General features: G+C 38.7%; 1 long non-coding RNA gene across 1 annotated transcript in view; it reads left to right on the top strand.

Moving 5' to 3' along the window:
• The window catches only part of LOC117530059, a 631,671-nt gene that overhangs the window by 481,617 nt on the left and 127,949 nt on the right, over positions 1-22,105 (top strand). The window lies entirely within an intron of this gene.

Genomic DNA, 22,105 nt, shown 5'->3' with positions numbered 1-22,105 from the left:
GTGTTTATTGTTTGACCCTTTTTGTTGTAGAGTCTTTCACACAAGACCTCAAATTACCTTTACAAATTGTCAAAACAGTTGTTTATTATAGTTTGCTGTGTGTTTTGAATAAATGTGTGTGGAAAATTATTTGCCGCTTTACTTTTCCTTCTTTATTTTTGATTGTAAACCTTTATTACACTTATAAAACCAGTGGTGGGCACAGATAACCAAAAAATTAACTTATCTTCGATAAACTTAAAACAATAAACCACCCAAAAATGTATCGGAAGTTACAGATAACTAAAAAATTCCAGTATTGTCTCTGGTACACAGAGGTCAGTGGATCGATCCTAATATCGATAATATCGATACCAACGCTGGTATTGATATTGAACGATGCTCGTGTAAAAAGATCGATACTCAAGCTTTTTTTTCTGTCCCGCACACACTGACTGCTGCACATAAACGTCTACTCTTTGTCTGTAAAAGCAGCACTGCACTGTGTCATACAACACGGAGCAGCGCACCCTTGCATTGTGGTTTGTCAGCCCTCTACCTCAGGAGATTCTGTTTTAAGTTGTGTTGTGTGATTTTTTTTTTTAAACATAAATGTTGATTGTGAGAATAAAGTATTTTGTTGTCACATACAATGTTTGGCGAAATTGTATTATAGGTCTTTTGGATCCATGGATCTATGAAGCTTGGATCTATGAAGCTTAAATATGAAAAAGTATCGGTGATACTGGGCCTGTATTTTCTTGGTATCGGATCAATACCAAAATTCCCGGTATCACCCACCTCTACCGGTACACTTACAACTACTAACAAGCTGATTTTGAGTTTTAACACCACAGTCGCTTTTGGAAGCATCAAAAGCAACAACAGACCCAAACAATGAGTCAGCACTTGTGTCTTTGAGCATCCTGCCCCCTGCTGGAAGCTTTTGTTTACTACATTGCTTCCAACACAGAAACACCTGCAAAGAGCCACAAAGCTCAACTCTACTCAATCACAGCGCTGCCATCAGGCCGAGGTCTTGGAAAATAAAGCAGCGATGAGTTATGGTTTGGTGTATAAATAAAATGAATACTGATAGAATAACTCCATTAATGTAAATTCTGTCATTTGTGCAAAGTTAAGATATAACATATATCTTTCATGTTGAATAATGCACTAATTCTGAAGTTTTGTAACAAACACAGACAGATGGCATTATGGGTAAAATGTGCCTATGCTCACACTGATTGGATGATTCATTCTATGTAAACCAACACATTAACGTGAGGTGTGTCATGTGCTGGTGTTTACAGATAAATGTGCTTTTGTAAAATATGCCATTTTTTTATTTGTAAAAAAAAAGGCATTTAAAAAAAAAGCCAAGTTGTAATTAGATAACCGTCTGATATAGCTGGTGTCGAAATAAATAGAACACTGCCATTCGCCCTATTGACGTATCCCATAATCCCTTGCGCGCCAATGAGTCGCTGCAGTCAAACAGCATATAGAGAATCCACATGATGACAATTGTAAATTAATATTATACTACAAAAATGTATTTTTTTTCTTCTTTTCATCACATTAATAAGAAACTGCATGCATGATACCCTGACAACTTGCTAAAACAATTATAACAAATAATCCGTGACTGCTACATTTAATCTGCGTGGAATTTAATAAACACAAACCGAATTTCAGACATCTTATGTATATTAGTCTGGAACAAAGAGGACAAACAGTGTTGTAAAGAATAGTAATCAAGACGTTAAAGAGCAAACTTCACTTTCCCCCAGAACGACATGATCAGGAAGCAAGTGTGGCTCACAGCAGCTCCCATTGAAAATAACAGAGAGATAGCATGTGATTCTCTCATGTTTACATAAAACAAACGCAATAACAACATCTATAAACCCAGAGAATATATTCATGAGAGTTTTAGGCACAATATAAAAATAGTTGTGTTTATGTTTAGTTTATGTTGCGATATTAATGGTGTTGTCCATGTGCAGCTGTTAAAGTGCAGCATGATCAGAGCGTATCAATGCAGTTCTCAATGTTTTTTGTTGTTGTTGTTGTTGTTTTTTAAACTTTGATGTCTCCCATCGAGAGCTTTTGTAAATTAAGTTTGAAAAAAAAAGTTTCTGTTTACATTTTACTTCTGGAAACATGAGTCCAACGTGTGGTTTTTGAACGTACAAGTACAGTTATTGAAAATGTCAGCCCAGCTTCAGTTTGAATACTGCCATGAACACTGCTGGCCAGTAGATGGCAGTAGAGACCTTGAAAACTTGCAAACACAAAATTCCAGATAATCTGTGTTGATACTTGCTACGTTTAAGGTGCGTGGAATTTAATACAAGCAAACACAATAAAAATGTCTATAAACCCAGAGAATATATTCACATGGGTTTTTGGCACTAGAGTTTAATGCTATTGTCCTGATTAGAGTGTTTGAAATGCATTTCTCCTGTCGTGAACGTACTGAGATTACCCATAATGCACCCATAATGCACCTGGACACAGCATGCCCCAAACTAAAACCTTAAAAATTAGCACATTACTTTAAAACTAAAACATATATTTGATATTTTCACTTTATAAAACTTCAGAAGTGATGTTAATTTAAATAACTTGTCCGAAATAAGTTTGGTTAAAATTTGAACCATAAGTTAAAAATGTATGCCTCTGGATGACTTGGGTGATATTGGCCGCGTATCAGTATGGGGTTAAAAAGAATGAGATTTTTTTTTTTGGATTGCCAGTTCTCCTTTGCCTGCAGAAGATAGAAGGGTTTCTTCTAGAAGCAGCTCTTCTCTGTTTGCAGATGGTAGAACTACACATCTGTTCACTTTTGTTTACCAAGTTAACGGTCTAAATTTAATTTTAACAAAAATTTTATGGAAAATAATTAGTCCAATACTGGTTTTCAAAGTTATCTGAAAAGATAATCCGATAATGAAAACTTTATTTTCAATAATTATCGATTATCGGAACTGTGCCCACCACTGTATAAAACACAACAAAGGCATATATATTATGAAAGCACAGGTTGTCCTGAAAAAAAAGAGACATAAAACTCGATTGTGAGATGCAGGGAGAGCTGTTAACCGCAATAATAAAACATTTATGCCAGGCGAGTGACCTGTCCAAAAAATGCCCTCGGACCCCAGAGGGTTAATAAGCCATGAATAATGAGCCACGCATTGGTGTGTCAGCGATTATTCAAAGAATGACCCACGTTTTCATCTATCACATATCCGCTATGAAGGTGCCTCTCTGTACCCCGGATGTGCCACTTAGCAGCCTCTAGTGAATCACAACCGACCTGTCATTAGTGCCTTTTATGGCTTGCATCAGCCACGTTAAGCCACGTAGCACTGTGATAGCGCCATGATAGCACCATGATAACACAATGTTGGCGCATGTTTGGCATGATGAGTTTGGTCCAAACCTCCAGCCCTCCCATACATGGTCCCTTTAAAATGTGGGTTTTCAATTCACAGATTCACAACAGCATTTAAAGATGTCACATTTTTTAAAATGCAGTCCAAAAATAGACACGCCAGTACAGTCCCGCAGTTGTGCACTGTGTGCCAGGCTGCTGTCCACCTGTAATGCACCAGACCAGCTAGAATCAAACCAAAGGCTCCTGGACAGCCGCCTCTGTGCTCCTCGCTGGGTCCGCAGCTCGCTAGCTTTATTTTTTCCCTGGCTTTAAACACACACACTTTAAACTTTATGTTTGCCCATTTATTCGTTTATTTCTGCAACATCGCTCTTTCGCGCACGCGCTGCTGTTCTCCATTCCTGGACAACCCCCTCTGTGCTCCTTCTCACTGGCTTCCTTTCAATCCGTGGCTTGCTGGCTTTATTTTTTCCCTGGCTTTAAACACAGTCATTTTCACACCATGATCCCACTTTAAACTTTGTGTTTGTCTGTTTATTTCTGCAAAATCGCTCTTTGTATGTCAATGACATGGATTAATTCATTCCATTTTTGTTGCATTGCATTCAGAGTGCGGTTTGGTTCCAATTAGAGTGCAAATTTGGTTACATACGTTTGGTACCATTGCACGCACACGCAAGCGCGCACGTCCTCGTGCACGTGCGCACATGTGATCATGCACGCATATATATATATGTGTGTGTGTGTGTGTGTATATACGAGGTCTGTGAGAAAACAATCCGTCCTTATTATTTTATGCAAAAAATATATGGATCTGATTCATATGTTTTTACGTCAGCCAAGCTTGAACCTTCGTGCGCATGCATGAGTTTTTCCACGCCTGTCGGTTGCGTCATTCGCCTGTGGGCAGACTTTGAGTGAGCACTGGTTCACACCCTCTCGTCGTTGTTTCATTGGAAACCATTCAAAAAGTTGGGACATGCCCAGCTCTCCACAATTTCTCTTATACTCACTCGACTGGTAAGCACTGAAAGCTTGTCCCAACTTGTCCTTTAACACTCCGAAACGGAGGTGTTCCTTTGTCTCGCTCCATCAGCGAATCGGTCGTGACGCGCGAAGCCTCTGCGCGGCTTTCCATGACAAAATCTCTTGTTAAAAGTGAAATCTGCTGGAAAATGGCTGATGTCCAGCTCTTGTGATAACCAGAGAAATTGCACACGATGGTCCCGGCTCCACGCAGCGATCCGTTTAGAAATGATGTGGTGGTTTCTGCCTCTCGATGGCAGCTCGGAGCGCGGCGCACTGTGCGCCATTGTGGGCAGTCCTTAAAGCTGTAGTAACACTCCTTATTCTCTGTGAAGCCTGTAAAATTTTCACCGAAAGCCAGATAAATTTTTCGAATGGTTTCCAGCTGCCTGTCTCTAACAGTTTCTGAAAAAATTCTGATGGAAAAAAAGCCCAAATCATTCTGCCATTTCCTCGCAATGAAACGACGACGAGAGCGGTGGACCAGTGCTCACTCAAAGCCTGCCCACAGGCGAATGACGCAACCGACAGGCGTGGAAAAACTCATGCATGAGCACGAAGGTTCAAGCTTGGCTGACGTAAAAACATATGAATTAAATCCATATATTTTTTGCAGAAAATAAAAAGGTCGGATACTTTTCTCACAGACCTCGTATTTCTTTATTTCTTCCGCAGCTTACAAGTCACCGTGATACAACTTTTAACTTTGTGTTATGTCTTCAAAATCGCTCTTGTGTGTGCTCTCCTTCTGTGTTGCCGCACAGCTCTGCTCTGCTTTCAGCGGCTTCACTGGAGTTACTTCTTCCACGGCTTTAAACATACATCCACTTTCACGCAGTCATCCAAATTTTAACTTTGTGTTCATCCAATACTGACTGAAAAATCACTCTTTTGTGAGTTGGCGTTCTGCCTAAATGCTCCTTTGGAGTGTGATGAGTCACTGCCTCAGTGCGCACTCACAGCAGAGCGCATGTGATCCATTGACAAGATATTAAATCAACTATAGACATACTTTTACAGCTAGGAACTGTTTTATCAATCTATAAAAACATTAAAAATAGTTACCTTATGCTGTTCAAGATACATTCCATATGGAGCAGGAAAGAGAGGGAAAAAAGTGTCCAGATGAAACAGTCCTCTGTGATTCTAGAAGCAATTACAGGTGTTTTCAGCATCCAAGGTTTAGCAGTAAATGATTAATCCACTACAAAATAATTATTTTATATACAGCATCCAGCACACAGAGCAGGTGGAATTGTGTGCCCAAGAGGGCAGGGCAGCCGCTCCAAAAATAGCCTCTCAGGTCCTGCGTAGCTGCCAGGTGCATGGATAATGGGCTTTTAGCAGACTCGTAAGCATCATGCAAATGCCTCTAAGTCGTGGCAGTAACTCGTACACAAACTGCGCCACGCTGTTGTTGCCTCGTTAACTGAAGATAATGCCTCTAAGAGCCACTCAGAGCCACGAAACTTCCACGATAGTTGAAGAAACCCTCTCGTAGCAAAGAAAACATGCTGTATGGCTCATTATTTATCCTTCATTATTCGGTGGGACCCAGGATTTTCACTGCTGCATGTTATGTAGTAAACAGGAGCTTCCAGCAGGGGGCAGGGCACACAAAGACAGAAGTGCTGACTCATTGTTTGGGTCTGTGGTCGTTTTTGATGCTACCAGAAGCGATTGTCATGTTAAAACTCAAAATTAGCTCATTAGTAGTTGTAAGTGAACTGGAGACAATACTGATAGTTATCGGTTATTGCTTAGGTATAGCTTCCGATAAATTTTTGGGTGGTTTATCGGTTTAGCTTTATAAAAGATAACTTTTCAGTTAGCTGATTATCTGGTATCAAAGGTAACTTTTTGGTTAGCTGTGCCCACCACTGCCCATCTTACAAGAAAAAGGTACTAGAAATTAAAGAGAAGTGTACAAAAAGGTTGCTGCATGAGGCCCAGTACGAGTGAAAAAATATGTTCCTGGAATAAGAATATAATACAGCAATATGTTGTGAAGACACTTCGACTCTGATTTAATTCAAATGGTACAATACAAAATGGAATTAGTTATAGCTGTGTTCACAACAATAGCAGTGCATTTCAAAAAAGTGATTAACGCTCAAAATCCTTAAAAAAAAAAAAAAAAAGCTTTCATTTCCATACATGCAAATGCATTGGGAACACTGCACATTCTATTCCATATCAAAACATAAAGAAAAAAAAATCTAATTTCATTCAAATTTGTTATTACTTGACAGAAAGTGAAGAAAAGGGAATACAACTGTATATATCAATATCAATCAATCAATCTTTATTCATGAACACAATTTCCATGAGCAAGGAACAAAAGATGAATCTTGTAAACATTGTTCCTTATAATATATATTCATTAAAAAAAAAAATCCATATACTTCTACGATTCCAACCTCAACACTGTCTCCTCATCAGTCACAAAACACCAAAAACATCATTAACAGTAACATAACTATCTTACATTTCAGCATTTGCATTTACTTTCTTATAATTTACTGTATTCTCTCATAATTTTATCCTTATACATTTTTTGAAATTGTAAACATTTGTACAACATTTAATTTCTTCATTCAGTGCATTCCAAAGCTTGACTCCATAAACAGAGGAACACTTCTGTTTCATAGTTGTCTGTGTGAACTTCTCCGAAAATTATATTTTCTTCTCTGACAAGCAGCCTGTGTAACAAGACTAAATAAATTTGGGACATCATTTGGTAAAATACCAAGCTTAGCTTTCCACATAATGAGAGCGATTTTTGAGTCAACTAAAATCTTTAAATTTTAATTGATTGGCTACAATAAACAAATTATTAGTATGCTGTCTATACCCTTTTTTGTTGACAATTCTAATGGCCCTCTTTTGTAGCAAATACAACGGCTTAGTGGCACTGTTATATGTATTACCCCAGACTTCAGTACAATAACTGAAGTATGGGAGAATCATTAAGCAATACAGCATACACAATGCAGATATATATATATATATATATATATATATATATATATATATATATATATATATATATATATATATATATATATATATATATATATATATATATATATATGTATATATACGAGGTCTGTTAGAAAAGTATTCGACCGTATTATTTTTTTCAAAAACCATATGGATTTGAATCACATGTGATTACATCAGACATGCTTGAACCCTCGTGGGCATGCGAGAGTTTTTTCACGCCTGTCGGTTACGTCATTCGCCTGTGGGCAGTCTTTGAGTGAGGAGTGGCCCACCCTCTCGTCGATTTTTTCATTGTTTAGGAATGGCTCAGAGACTGCTGCTTTGTTTGATCAAAATTTTTTCAAAACTATAAGGCACAACTGAGTGGACACCATTCGATAAATTCAGCTGGTTTTCGGTAAAAATTTTAACGGCTGATGAGAGATTTTGGTCTGGTAGTGTCGCTTTAAGGATGGCCCACGGTGCCTGATGGCGATCTGCGCTTCGAGGCGGCAGCGTCTCGCCATTTCAAGTTGAAACCTTCCACATTTCAGGCTCTGTTGACCCAGGAAGTCGTCAGAGAACAGAGAACTTTCAGAAGAAGTCGGCATGAGGAGTTTATTCGGACATTCCATTGTTAACGGACATTTTGTAATGAAAGAACGTGCAGGCAGAGTCGCATGTCGGGCCGGACCCGACCGCGGGGGGTCGCGACAGGAAAAACACCTCCGTTGGAAACCTTAACGGGCAAGTTGGAACATGCCCAAGCTGTTAAACAATTTCTCAGTTACTCACTTGTTGAAAGCCATCAAAAGCTGCCTGAATTTTACAAATGGTTTTCAACACGGAGGTGTTTTTCCTGTTGCGGTGCACACAGATTCGCCAAGTCGTCACAGAAACGACTCGGCGAATTTGCGCGCACGTCTTTCATTAAAAAATGTCCTTAAACAGTGGAATGTCTGCATAAAGTCCTCATGCCGGCCTCTTCTGAATCTTCTCTGTTCTCTCACGACGTCCTGGGTGAATTAAGCCTTAAATTAGGATGTTTTCAGCTCGAAACAGGCCGACGACGGCGCCTGGAAGCACTGCGTGACGTTCCGCTCCATGGGAAGTCCTTACAGCGACAGAAACACCACATAATCTCTCATCAGCCGTTAAACTTTTCACCGAAAACCAGCTAAATTTCTCGAATAGTGTCCACTCGGATATTCCTCACAGGTCCAGAAAAAATTTTGATAAAGCAACGCGCGCCGTCTTGAGCAGCCTGTGAAACAAAGGAATTCAGCCGAGAGGGCTGAACCACATCTCACTCAAGGCCTGCCCACAGGGAAATGACGTCACCGACACGCGTGAAAAAACTCACGCATGCGCACGAGGGTTCAAGCATGATTGGTGTAATCGCACGTCATTCAAATCCATATAGTTAAAAAATAAATAAAAGTGTCGGTTTCTTATCTAATAGACCTCGTATATATATATGCAGAAAATTGTAATAAAACTGCAAATGTTAAAAAAGATCATTTCTCTAATTTTAGTTGCCCTACAAATCCACAAAAATCCCATTGATGTGCAGTATGCCTTCTGAAGTAAGTAGCATGAAAGAGAAATATCTCCTTCCACCACTGCTCTCAACCACCTCAAGTGAGAAGCGTAAAGTGTTTGTGAGTGAGGGATTTTAGTCCTCTCTTTTGACAGGTTTAAACCCAACCATCCAATCTTAATCCTGTAGGCAAAATGCTCTCTTGCAAAGGATTCAGTCATCTGCTTTCAACCTCTGGCACTGTCAGAAAAAAGGCATTTCCAAATGTCACATCCCTATTGTACTAAACTGCAACATGATTACCCTCGTTACACAAAATGATAATATAGGAACTTTCACTTCAAAATGCTACTTTACAGCAGTTTACAGTGTATGTTTTTGACCTGAGCAAAAACGTTCAGTAAATTTCAACACATATTTAATCATGTTTTTCGGCCATATCAAATCAGTACTTTATGCACCGTAGCACGAGCAGGGTATTGTAATTGGTACTCTTATTAAAAAATAACTGAATCAAAATAGCTGAATTAATTTTGATCAGATTTCCCAGAAATATAACTTCTGTTGGTGTCTCCAGATGGCACCAAATGGATTGAGCCAAGGTCAAGGTTTGACAACCCCCCCCCCCCCACACACACACACACACACACACAAAAGCATTTCCCATAATATTTCTGCTAACAGTGTGACTAGAGATTTGGTTAAAACAAAAAAAAACTCTTATTAATCAGTGAAATACTTGAGCATAATTAGTATACTTAACTGAGTGCCTCCATTGTGAGCAACAAGATTTAAAACAACTTGCTTCAACTTTGCTGTAACAAATCTTACTGCAAATCTGGTCATTTTACATGTTGCATGAAAAAAGACTATTGAAAAATGTATATGTTTTTGTGAGTTTTCTACCAGATATAGATAGATAGATAGATAGATAGATAGATAGATAGATAGATAGATAGATAGATAGATAGATAGATAGATAGATAGATAGATAGATAGATAGATAGATAGATAGATAGATAGATAGATAGATAGATAGATAGATAGATAGATAGAATTGTTGTTGTTGATGCTGTTATTATAAAGATCATATTTAATTAACATTACCTTTAAATTCACCTGACTCAGTTTGTCATCACTGAGAAATATTTTTCCATTTATTAGGTTGAAAATGATTTAACACTGTTTCCCATATTACAGCATGTACACGCTGTCACAACATCAGCCTCATCACATTATCTCTATTTTTGTGCTGCCTTAAACACAAATATTTCCTGCTGTTCTCAAATCCTCTTGATACTCTCTATCTATCCTATTGTTCCCCAGTCACCTGTTTAGCACACCTGTTCGATACCATCAGCGCTGTTCCCCCTGCTCTATTTAGTCTAGCCATCTGCTCCTTCTCACTGCCAGACTGTCTTGTATTCTTGAATAAATGTCCAGATCTTTGGAGTTTCTTAAAGTTAAGCTTGTATTTTTGTCTGGTAACTTTGAGTCGAGTTTTTGACCTTGATAAATCTCTAGCTCCAGCTCCAGCTTGTTTTATTTATTTGGCATGTGTAACTCCTCAGCCACTCAGCCTTTATATTTTTGCATCTGACCTCATACACTCTAATAACCCTGTCTGAGCTTACCTGACTTTACACAATTTGAGTTCATGTTTGATTGCGCATATATATGTATATATGCGCTTGGTTTCAGTGCAGAAGGTTCCGGGTTCAAATCCCACCCCTGCCACATTTCTCCATGTAATGTGGAGTTGCATCAGGAAGGGCATCCAGAATAAAACCTGTGCCAATTCAACATGCAGATCCACCTTGGATTTGCTGTGGCGACCCCGAGTGCAAAACAAGGGAGCAGCCGAAGGGACTTACTTTTACATACATTTGCTATACCCACTTACTTCAATTTAAGGTTCAAGTTTGATTGCGCATATATATATATATATATATATATATATATATATATACATTTGCTATACCCACTTACTCCAATTTAGGGTTCAAGTTTGATTACAAATATATATACATACATTTGCTATACCCACTTACTCCAATTTAGGGTGATGGGGGGCTGGAGCCTATGCCAGCAGTCATAGGGCATGAGGTAGGGTGCACCCTGGACAGGACACCAGTCTGTCACAGGGCCACACATAGACAGACTAACACATTCACACCTATTCACCCCCACCCCCCCAGGACATTTACCACCAGTGTTGCCACAGTTATTTTGAAAAAGTAATCCAATTACTGATTACTCCTGGAAAAATAAACCTAGTTCCTTTATTGATAACTCAATTGTAAAAGTAACTAAGTTAGATTACTAGTTACTTTTTTAGTTACTTTCCCCAGCTGCCAACAACAACCCTCTGCCATCTCAACATGACAATGATACTTGTTTTGCCAAAACTCACTTTATAGTCACCCTTTCTTGACTTCAACGAAAATAAATACTTGTTTTATAAAAAGTAAAATAAAGACCTCTTTCTTGACCTCATATTTAATTGTTGACAGCACTGTAACAGTAAAACTTGCAATTTCTAACCTACATTGTTTATAAATGTAACTATTAAGTTCTTTCTAACATTTTTCTAACATTTAAATTCTCGCTAAACATTTTACTTGTCGAAATTATTATTATTATTAGTAGTAGTATTAGTAGTTGTAGAAAAAAAGGCTTCAAAACTGGACCTTTAATCTAAGGGTGTTGTGGGTTGGGCACATCCTTGCCCCACGCCCCCTTTCCATCTGGATTTGCCCCTGCTTTGGTGTTTGAGCACAAAGAATGGATAACATTTATTTATGCAGAAAATAAGACCAGATTTACAGCTAAGAAAGTTTTATTGCGTTTTCACATCATGTGGTCCTCAGAAAGAGAGTTTAGCTGCATTTGAGTGAAAAATAGTGTTAGTTGTTGATCAAACCTCAAACAGCTGTCAAATATCACTCCCAAATTCTTCACAGCTGGTTTTACATAGTTAGCCAAAGCACCAAAATTTGGTGTTACCACATTTGGTATGCCAGAGCGCTCAAACACCATGATCTCTGTTTTACCATCATTCAGTTAAAGGAAGTTTTGGGATAGCCACTGCTTTACATCGCAAATACAATTAAATAATGATGACAAAGCATCACTCCCATTAGTCCTCACAGGCAAATAGATTTGCAGATCATCTGCATAACAATGAAAGGACAGATTGTGCTGGGTTATAATTGACCCCAATGGCAGAATGTACAAAGAAAATAGAATCGGCCCAAGGACAGAACCCTGCTGCACACCACAAGACAGATGAGCAGTTGATGAGGAGAGGTCCCCAATCATGACAGAAAAGCTCCTTTCAGCCAAATATGATCTAAACCACTTAAGTGCAGTACCACAAATGCCAATAAAATGTTCTAACCGGGAAACAAGTACTGTGTGATTATCTGTTTATATACAAGACAGAGTTTTTAAATGTTAAATCACACTGAACAGAGTCACGGAACCTATGTTTTCACGCATTCAGTTCAGACAAGAAGCAGTTTTGTGTGATTGGTACAATAACAATAATTAGGCCACAGTTGTACTATATTTCATTTATGTAATTTTGGAAAAATGTGACTAATCCATTGTTTCGACTTATAGTCTGGGAAATATGGTGTAGTCTTTATTTTTTAACCCCTTGTCTGTATATATCACTTTAGTATGAAACACAGACAGCTCATACCATCAAGAATATATGCAATTCTTCATATGGCAGCAACAATTTGCTGTCCCCTTTGTGCTCCGGAAATTAAAGGGGTGACACACACAAAACCACTATTAAACACTGACAACCACAATATCCATGAAAATGCAAGCCAGGACTATGCTTCTGACAACTACAAAGACACTAACAAAGTTAGGAGAGAAATAGGACAGAGACAAAAGACAGACCATGCTTGATGGAGGAGGTGGTCAGGCTGGTAGCAGTAATCACAGTAATGTCAAGTCTGAAGGCATGAGTTACATGAATGTACATGTGCACTTTTGCACACATGTACAGTGTAAATAAGTCAAGAGAAAACAGATGTGTAATAACGGGAATGACTAGCACCACACCAAAGACAGATAGCCTCTAAACCTGAACACAGTTCCATGGCAACATGTATTAATGGTTTTTTTATTAAAGAGTTTTATATAGGCCAAAGTGGAGCTGGTGAGGAACTTCGTTGACTCAACTTTAACCCTCACAGAGGATGTCAGTGGTGCAGGTGTTCCATTCTGTGTGTCTCATTTGCACAACTTCTCTAGATGAGGGAGAGGAAATGCTAAGTACATCAATGCTACGAAGGAAGAAAAAACTTGCTCAAACTTTATGTTTCTGTGGACTCTTTCCAATAAATGTTCTTAACATTGTAAGACTGCAACCTCCAGAGAATAAGATGAAATCTGGTGTTTTTCTTCCCTTGGTTCCTTAATAAGTCTCTCGGGCTCACCAACCAATATGTGGCAAGAGGAAACATAAAAACATTGATAATTTCCAAGTTATGCACAGAGGGCGAGGAAGACACACTTTCCACTTTCTTTTTATGCTTTTTTTGTTATTCCAAGGTGAACACTTTCTCACTGCCACAGTCATGTGCCCTTGTTCTTCACAAAGACAGCAGCATAAATGTTCAGGAATCTGTTTCATGCTTTCAGTCAGAGAGCATTCGCCTGTAAGCAACTCCAAGCCATCAGGATGTCGGCTTACACTTGGAAAAGACAAAGGATGACATGACAGATCAATGTTTTCTAGCTAAACTAAATGCTCAGCAAATATTACACAAAAAAATAATATTAGTTTAAAAGACTGCATTATTGCAACAAAATAAATTAGCCTGTAGGAATCAGCATATGTCTAGTCATAAAGATAGATGTGATCTGATCTTTCTAGTACTTTCTACTACAGTAGACAGACAAAAAATTATGTGAAGTAGTTTTAACAAGTCAATCGAAGCCCATATAAAGTGATATCTTGTTCCAGAATCCAGATCCAGATCACCTCCAAAATTTAATGGAGTCTTCCTTGGTACAATACACTCATAGAAATATTTAACCCTGACTTTTAAGATTTATGTAATTTTATTACATGACAAATTCCCATTTACTTTTTTTTAGATAATTTTAATACAAACCTACCAAATAAACCTTACATGATGCATATTCATTACTGTAATAAATCCTATTAATTTGAAATGCATAATCCTCAACTTTATGTATTTAGTATTAATAAAATATAATTACTCTAAATCAGTAATAATGACAGTATTTATTTAAAATAGATAAAGTATATTGTTTGAATTGCATAATAATTATGTTACCTATGCCATTTATCTTCTATAGGTAACATAATTATTATGTAATTCTTAAAATAATATTGTCATAATATAAGCGCACTCGGGCCGTCGGCATCACTATTCACACCAACAATACAGCCTCTGGAGCATTTGCTGGACTTGGACAAGGTGATCACAGAGTCAATGTTCATTTTGTCATGCGAGGGTTAACTGTTCATGAGTTTGGGGAGCGGGAGGGGGGAAGCTGCTCAGGGTATGAGACTGTTTTTTTTTTTGTTGTTTTTTTTGAGAGTGTCACAGAAAACACGTCAGCGTGAGTTGTGGCTATAAACAGCAACTCTTCCTTTTGTTGGTGTTAAATAAAAGTCCTGGATTGCAGCAGCTATTACGTCTTTGTGGATTTACACAGCCGGACCGGCACTGACTGGCAGGTATGTTGCTTTCTGCCACATATACTACTTTGGGTTTACGTGACGTGTTTGTTATGCATTCACAGATTGTCCGCAAATCAGCTGCAGAGCAGATGTAATAAAAACGCTTTATTCGTGGCCAGTCTGTATGCATTCGCTACAACATATTTTAGGGCCCTGTCCCACTGGCGTTTAGGAGGATTTGCGCATGAAATGAGGAGAAAAAAGCTGAGCGTCTGCAACAAAGGTGGGCGGAAATGACAAATGTCTCGGGGTGGATCAGCGAATACATGAGGAAGAAAAGCGGATACAACAGGGAACAGAAGCGAAGGCGACCGTGGAGGCACCCCCATGAGGGGCACAGCAGCCGTGATGCACTCGCTTCATCCATGCCCACTCTGTCTGCATGCACGACATAACATTTGCGACCGTGATGTGGCCGTGCTGGGCACGCGTCATATCTGTTTTGCATGCTATCCCGGTCCGCCGCGCCAACCCGTCGGTTGCGGATATCAGCAGATGACAAGGGATATGCAGTGCATTGGTTGTGTATTTCCTGCGTATGTCTTCAGTATGTGTTCAGGCAGTGATGCGGATCTCATCCGCATGCCTCTGCGGATGATCACGGACGTGTTCGGATGGCGGCCGACTCACAGGAATATTACACGGTTGTTGCGATTGTTTGGCGGATGTGGGCCACTTTTGTGCGCATTCCTTCCGCAAATCCTCCTAAACGCCAGTGGGGCAGGGCCCTTAGTTTGTGATGTGGACACACTGTCCCGGTCCGCTGCCAAGCCGCAAATCTCCATCAGTTGCGGATATCAGTGGTTAACGGCAGATATACAGCGCATAGAGTGAGTATGTATTGTGTATGATTTGAGTATATATGGAGTATGTAAGGCGGATGTCATCCGCATTCAGATTTTTGAACAGCTCAAAAATCCTGGCTGCGGACATGTGTGCCTCTGCGGATGATCACGGGCATGTTCGGATGACGGCTGACTCATACAGGCATGTTACACAGATATTGTGGATGTTTGGCGAATATGGGCCAATTTTGTGCGCAATGCATACGCAAATCATCCTAAACACCAGTGGGACAGGGCCCTAACCAGCATAGGGGAGCTTTTCTATTTTGTTTTGTTTGTTTGTTTGTTTTTCTTTTTAAAAGGACATGTCGCACGTTATTTAACATCCCAGTTAGCAACACAAAGTGGCATTCAAATTGCAGGAAATATGATACAAACCCGGGACCTTGTCACTGTGATGCAACAGCGCTGACTTGAGTATAATATCATGCAAATTGCATAATCCATATTCTTACTGCATATGTAGCTGTTTTATGTTTAGAAATTCTTTGAGTGGGCGTTTGATTTGGCCAATATACACCAAACCACAATGGAAAACTGTAAATCCATTGTTGTTTTGTATTATTCAATGAATACTTAAAATACACAATTATTGAAAAGCCAAAGGAGCTCTAAGGGTTTCATTAACACAGACGTGGGCATAGGAGGTCAAGGCCCAAATGGTGCATCAAGAACCTCCCACATCAAAATATACAGGAAGACAGATGAGACAGCACATGCAATAAATTTACATTAAAGTTACAAACTAGGTTAAATATTTTGACCAATGTCAGAGGCATACCATTGTATTCTGAATGGATTTCTGGTTAAATCCATTAATTCCTTTGACAGTACGAATTACCCGAAATTAGCCAATTAGGAAAAATTTCATCTGTAGTCCCCAGACAAGGCAACAGTACAAACCCTGTCATACAATTAAAAAGAAATATTAGAACAGTGCAGGCAAGGAGCTGACAGTGCCTGCACTGAAAACAAAAATAGGATGACAAGACCGTCACTGTGACCTAAATATGACATATAGTAAACAAAAGAAATGATTACATTAAACACAAAATTAATCATGTAGACAACTGTTCACAACACATAAGCAACAAAGCAACAATAAAGAAGGACAAATCACAACAATACAAAAAAAGCTGTTTTTCAACAGGATATCATCCTAATATGTGTCAATTTGATCAATCACAAGGCATCCTCTTACTGCTGTAAATCAAGGTGACAGGTACAGTTTCTTATACTGTTATAACACAGAGAGGATGTAGCACAAAAAAAGCACATTGACGAAAATTATTTTTTCTTGTTTTTTTGGGTAGTTGTCTTGTAATAAATATTGAGAGGGGAGGAGAAGGACATTCTGAATCATCCCAGAAGCCAAACACAAACTATTGTACCACTGCCATGGTTGTTGCTTGTATACATTTATCAGAGGTTATCTGAGGTACTAGGCAATATTCAGCTCTGTCTCACAGTTTTTCGTGCTCCCGTCACAAAATGTGTCACATTTTTGTGATGTGATTCTTTTTTTCTTTTTTTTTTTTACTATTTCTAACCCTACCCCTTCCCCTAACCCAAACCATAACCCCCAGTGGCACATTTTCATGACAGTATCACAAAACAATAGATTAATTTACTTTCCATGATGTCATCATGAAATAGCATTAGATTGGGTTGGAAATATTACCCACCCACATGAAGACACAAAAAGATATGGCTGGTAGGTAGGGTAAGTGTAGCATCACGAAGGAAATGGTCACTTTGCTTAAGATGGAATTTCCTGAAAAATGATACAATTACAACCCCAATTCCAACAAAGTTGGGACATTGTGTAAAATGTAAATAAAAACAGAATACAATGATTTGCAACTCCTCTTCAACCTATATTCAACTGAATACACCACAAAGACAAGGTATTTAATGTTCAAACTGATAAACCTTTTTGTTTTTGTGCAAATATTTGCTCTTTTTGAAATGGATGCCTGCAACTCATTTCAAAAAAGTTGGGACGGGGCAACCAAAAGTGTACTGTGGTCTGATGAGTCCACATTTCAAATTGTTTTTGGAACTCATGGACATTGTGTCCTCCGGACAAAAGAGGAAGAAGACCATCGAGATTGTTACCAGCGAAAAGTTCAAAAGCCAGCATCTGTGATGATATGGGGGTGTGTTAGTGCCCATGGCATGGACAACTTACACATCTGCGATGGCACATCAATGCTGAAAGGTACATCCAGGGTTTGGAGCAACACATGCTGCCATCCAAGCAACGTCTTTATTAGGGACGTCCCTGCTTATTTCAGCAAGACAATGCCAAGCCACATTCTGCACGTGTTACAACAGCATGGCTTCGTAGTAAAATAGTGCGTGTACAAGACTGGCCTGCCTGCACACCAGACCTGTCGCCCATTGAAAATGTGTTGCGCATTATGAATACGGCAACAGAGACCCCGGACTGTTGAACAACTGAAATCATACATCAAGCAAGAATGGGAAAGAATTCCACCTACAAAGCTTCAACAATTAGTGTCCTCAGTTCCCAAACACTTATTGAGTGTTGTTAGAAGGAAACGTGATGTAACACAGTGGTAAACATACCACTGTGTCTCAGCTTTTTTTATCTATCAGTCTATCAGTTTGAACATTAAATATCCTGTCTTTGTGGTGTATTCAATTGAATATAGGTTGAAGAGGATTTGCAAATCATTGTATTCTGTTTTTATTTACATTTTACACAACGTCCCAACTTCACTGGAATTGGGGTTGTAATTTCCTTTTTGTAAATTGGACCTTTGAGCACATTGAGCTTGGCCTTTGGCTGAATGACTGACCTTTGACTAACCTTCGAGGGGCAATGCTAAAATCCACATACATATGTATGTCAACTTTGGGCCAAATCGAGATGATGCTCAAATTCCTTGACCCTATGCCCAATGGCCTTGACCTTTGCCAAAATGAACACGCTATTGGCAAGTTCAGGGGGTTGGACCACATCCACACACCACGTTTAGTAGAAATCAGCCAAAAAACCTTGGACAGGGAGGTGATGGTCTAGTGTTTAAGCATTGGGCTTGAGACCAGAGGATCCTCAGTTCAAAACCCCAGTCTGACCGGAAAATCACTGAGGGTGCTTGGGCAAGGTCCTTAATCACCAAGTTGCTCCTGGTGTGTAGTGAGTGCCTTGCATGGCAGCACCCCATCATCAGTGTGTGAGTGTGTTTGTGTGAATGGGTCAATATGAGGCATAATTGTAAAGCACTTTGAGTGTCTGATGCAGATGGAAAAGTGCGATATAAATGCAGTCCATTTACCATTTGATGCCAACAAACACAATGCCATTGTCTTTACCTTGACCCCAATGTCCTTTGACAACTGTGACCTTGTCTCTGCAATTCTGGAACCTGCCTTCATATGTATGCCAAGTTTGGTGCAATCACAGTGAAAACTCAACACTTGGACTTCTGACCACACTGATCTTGACCAAAGTGATTGACCTGTGCTAAATTTAATATCATGTGGAAAATTCAGCAACCCACCTTTGGTGCAAATGTGAGTGTAAAAACAAACACAGACCACTGACCCCAATGACCAGTGGTCCAATTCGAGCATTGCCCTTCATGCACATGAAAGTTTGGTAGAAATTGGCCCAAACAGTCTGGAGTAGAGCAAGGGAACAATCATGTAAACAGGCAAGCATTGCTCAAGCCACAGCTCTGTAAGATTATAAAGTTAATATCAAGTCTTTAGTGTAGTTACTTTTGTTCTGCTGAAAGTTCTTTGTCAGTACTGCATCAACACCGACTGTACTGTATATACAGCCAGATCCCTTTTAAATTGCCATAGCTTTATACTTATTTCATTTTCAATGTAGGGGGTAAATTGTTCCAGCCACTGAATCTGCAACTCACCCCATGAAATGAATTTTTAATGACTTTTATATTGCATGTTTCTAACACCGGCCTCACAGTTTTGTCACAAAATGTACAGTGGTAGGAATAAACTCCAAATAACTTGTGGCCCCTGCTGAGGATCTGTAAACAGAACTTGGAACTGCTTTTATAACTGATGACTGTGAATTAGATCCTGATCGTGGCAATTTAAGAGCTCAACTTTTCATATCAAATTCACACAATCACTGCAGGGAAGCAGACAGCATATACAAAACAGTAGCAGGTTTTTACAAATACAGTCTCTCATGTGCTGAGAAAACAACTGTGCATTAGATGGTTTCTGTGAAGATGTGAGGTTGATAAATTTTTCTAAAGGAACCAACCTTTTCAACAAGGCTTACCTTCTGTTTTTTTATTGCAACATAGCTTAAAGTTCTGTTACTGTTATATCTGGTTTATTTTCAGCATACATCTCTTTAAAAATATACCGAAAAGGCTCTCTGGACAACATTTCCACTTTAAATCTAATGGTGACCACATAAATCTGTTTAGCTTTTGTCATATGGAAACATGGACTTTTTTGTTTTTTGCATCAACATTTAAAATGTAGTCAGAAATGAATGCAAATTATCAAATGTTGTGTAATGGCAGTAGTTAATAAAATCATCACTTCCCTAACCAGTTTTATTTGGACAGGTCAAGTCACAGGATGGATATATGACCATTTCCAAGTCACTAAATAGGTCTTGGACTTTATTTGCATCAGACATTAACAAATACAAATGGTGTAATGCTTCTTGGTCAATCTGTTTATAGTACAGTTTGAATGAAAGAAAGAATGAATGAAAGAATGAAAAAACATTCATTATTTGTTTTATATTACGGCTAAAATAAATCCTTGTTATTTATTATTTTATTAATTGATAAACAACAGAAAAGGTACTTACATTTTGGTGTTCCACTGGTGCTTACAGTTGTATGCAAAAGTTTGGGCACCCCTGATAATTTTCATGATTTTCCTTTATAAAACATTGGTTGTCTGGATCAGAAATTTCAGTTAAATATATCATATAGCAAATGAACACACTGATATTTGAGAAGTGAAATGAAGCTCGTAGTATTTACAGAAAGTGTGCAATTGTTTAAACAAAATTAGGCAGGTGCATAAATTTGGGCACCATTGTCATTTTATTGATTTGAATACATGTAACACTAATTACTGGAACACTGACTTTGTGTACTTCCAAAAAAAGACTTTGTGTAGTTCCTCAGTCCAGTGAAAAATTGCATCAGAAATTTGTCTAGCTTTTCATCGTAACAGCTCTTCATGCCTCCAGACGGCTTACAGCATAGTGTGTTAGCAGTGTCAGTTAGCTCCTTCAAATCGTCCTCCGTCAGCAAAACAAACTCTGCTATGTTTAGCTAAATGCCACCCCCGGTAGTGTGAGCATGTGCAGTGGTCAGGGCATGCAATAGCACATTTCATATAGCACCAAAATTGCACACTAAAAAAAGAACTATTGCACAGTCAATGAAACAGCGGTGAATGGAATTAATAATCCATGTCATGTGACATACAACCCACCAATCAAATGACAAGGATCTACTCAGCCTTTATATAAAGTAGGACAATAATCAAATGAACTCCAATGTCCTGGGTATTTGTTTACTTATGAAGATATCAGCATCGCCAAATACCTTTGTTATTTTTAGTGACATTCACAATGTAGTCAGCCATTTGGTCAGGAGTTCAAAGTCCAACTCCCCATCCTTAGTGAAGGATTCTCTCCTGGAACGTGAGAAAACATCATTAAACTAGAAGCACTCAGAGAGTTCAAACCTCCGCCAAGGCCATGGGGTCACTGATGCCATAACATCTACACGCCGTGGAATCATTGAACCTAAAAAAGTCTAACAATGATGTTTGCTCAGTAGTAAAAAAAAGTTTCATCTGCTGTGACTGGATAGCATGTATCCTTAGCGCCTGGCATCTCAGTTTATTGCAACTTGCACCTTTCCCAGAAGCTACTGTCATCTGAGCACTGATATTGATATTGCATGTGCTTATAGACAAAAACAAATAAGAGACAAAATTCAATTTATTATTCAACTAAACTGCAAATATATGAATTTTTTAACATTTATGAAACACTTCTCTAAACAAGGCCATAGGGTCACTGACCCTAAAGAGATTCCCTCCTTGGCACAGTGATCTATTGCTTTTTGTCTCTTTCTCTAAAATTGTATATAATAATCATTAGATTATTAATATATAAACAAAAATAAATGTAAGAAATATTACAATTTGAAAACAAATGCACCCGAACGTGATGACAGCTGCAACTGCTTAATGCTAACTTTTAACATTGAAAATGCCATAGACATGCTAATGCGTTAGCATCAGGATCCGGATCGTGATCCAGATCACCACTAAAATTTAATCACTTGTCCCTCTTGTCATTTCCAACCACTCCACAAAATTTAATCAAAATCCGTTCAAAACCTTTTGAGTTATCCTGCTGACAGACAGACAGACAAACAAACAAACAAACGCGACTGAAAACATAACCTCCTTGGCGGCGGTAACAACACATAAAGAGAACCTGGTCAACTGAAGTGTTTTCAAAAGGTTAACTGAGACATGGTTGGATCGTAATCACATCTGAAAAAGCAATGGGGCATGTTGAAATTGTACTGCATCTAAAT

This window comes from Thalassophryne amazonica, chromosome 2 (genome assembly GCF_902500255.1).
Source record: "Thalassophryne amazonica chromosome 2, fThaAma1.1, whole genome shotgun sequence".
NCBI lineage: Eukaryota > Metazoa > Chordata > Actinopteri > Batrachoidiformes > Batrachoididae > Thalassophryne > Thalassophryne amazonica.
This window is presented reverse-complemented; position numbering and strand designations above follow the sequence as displayed.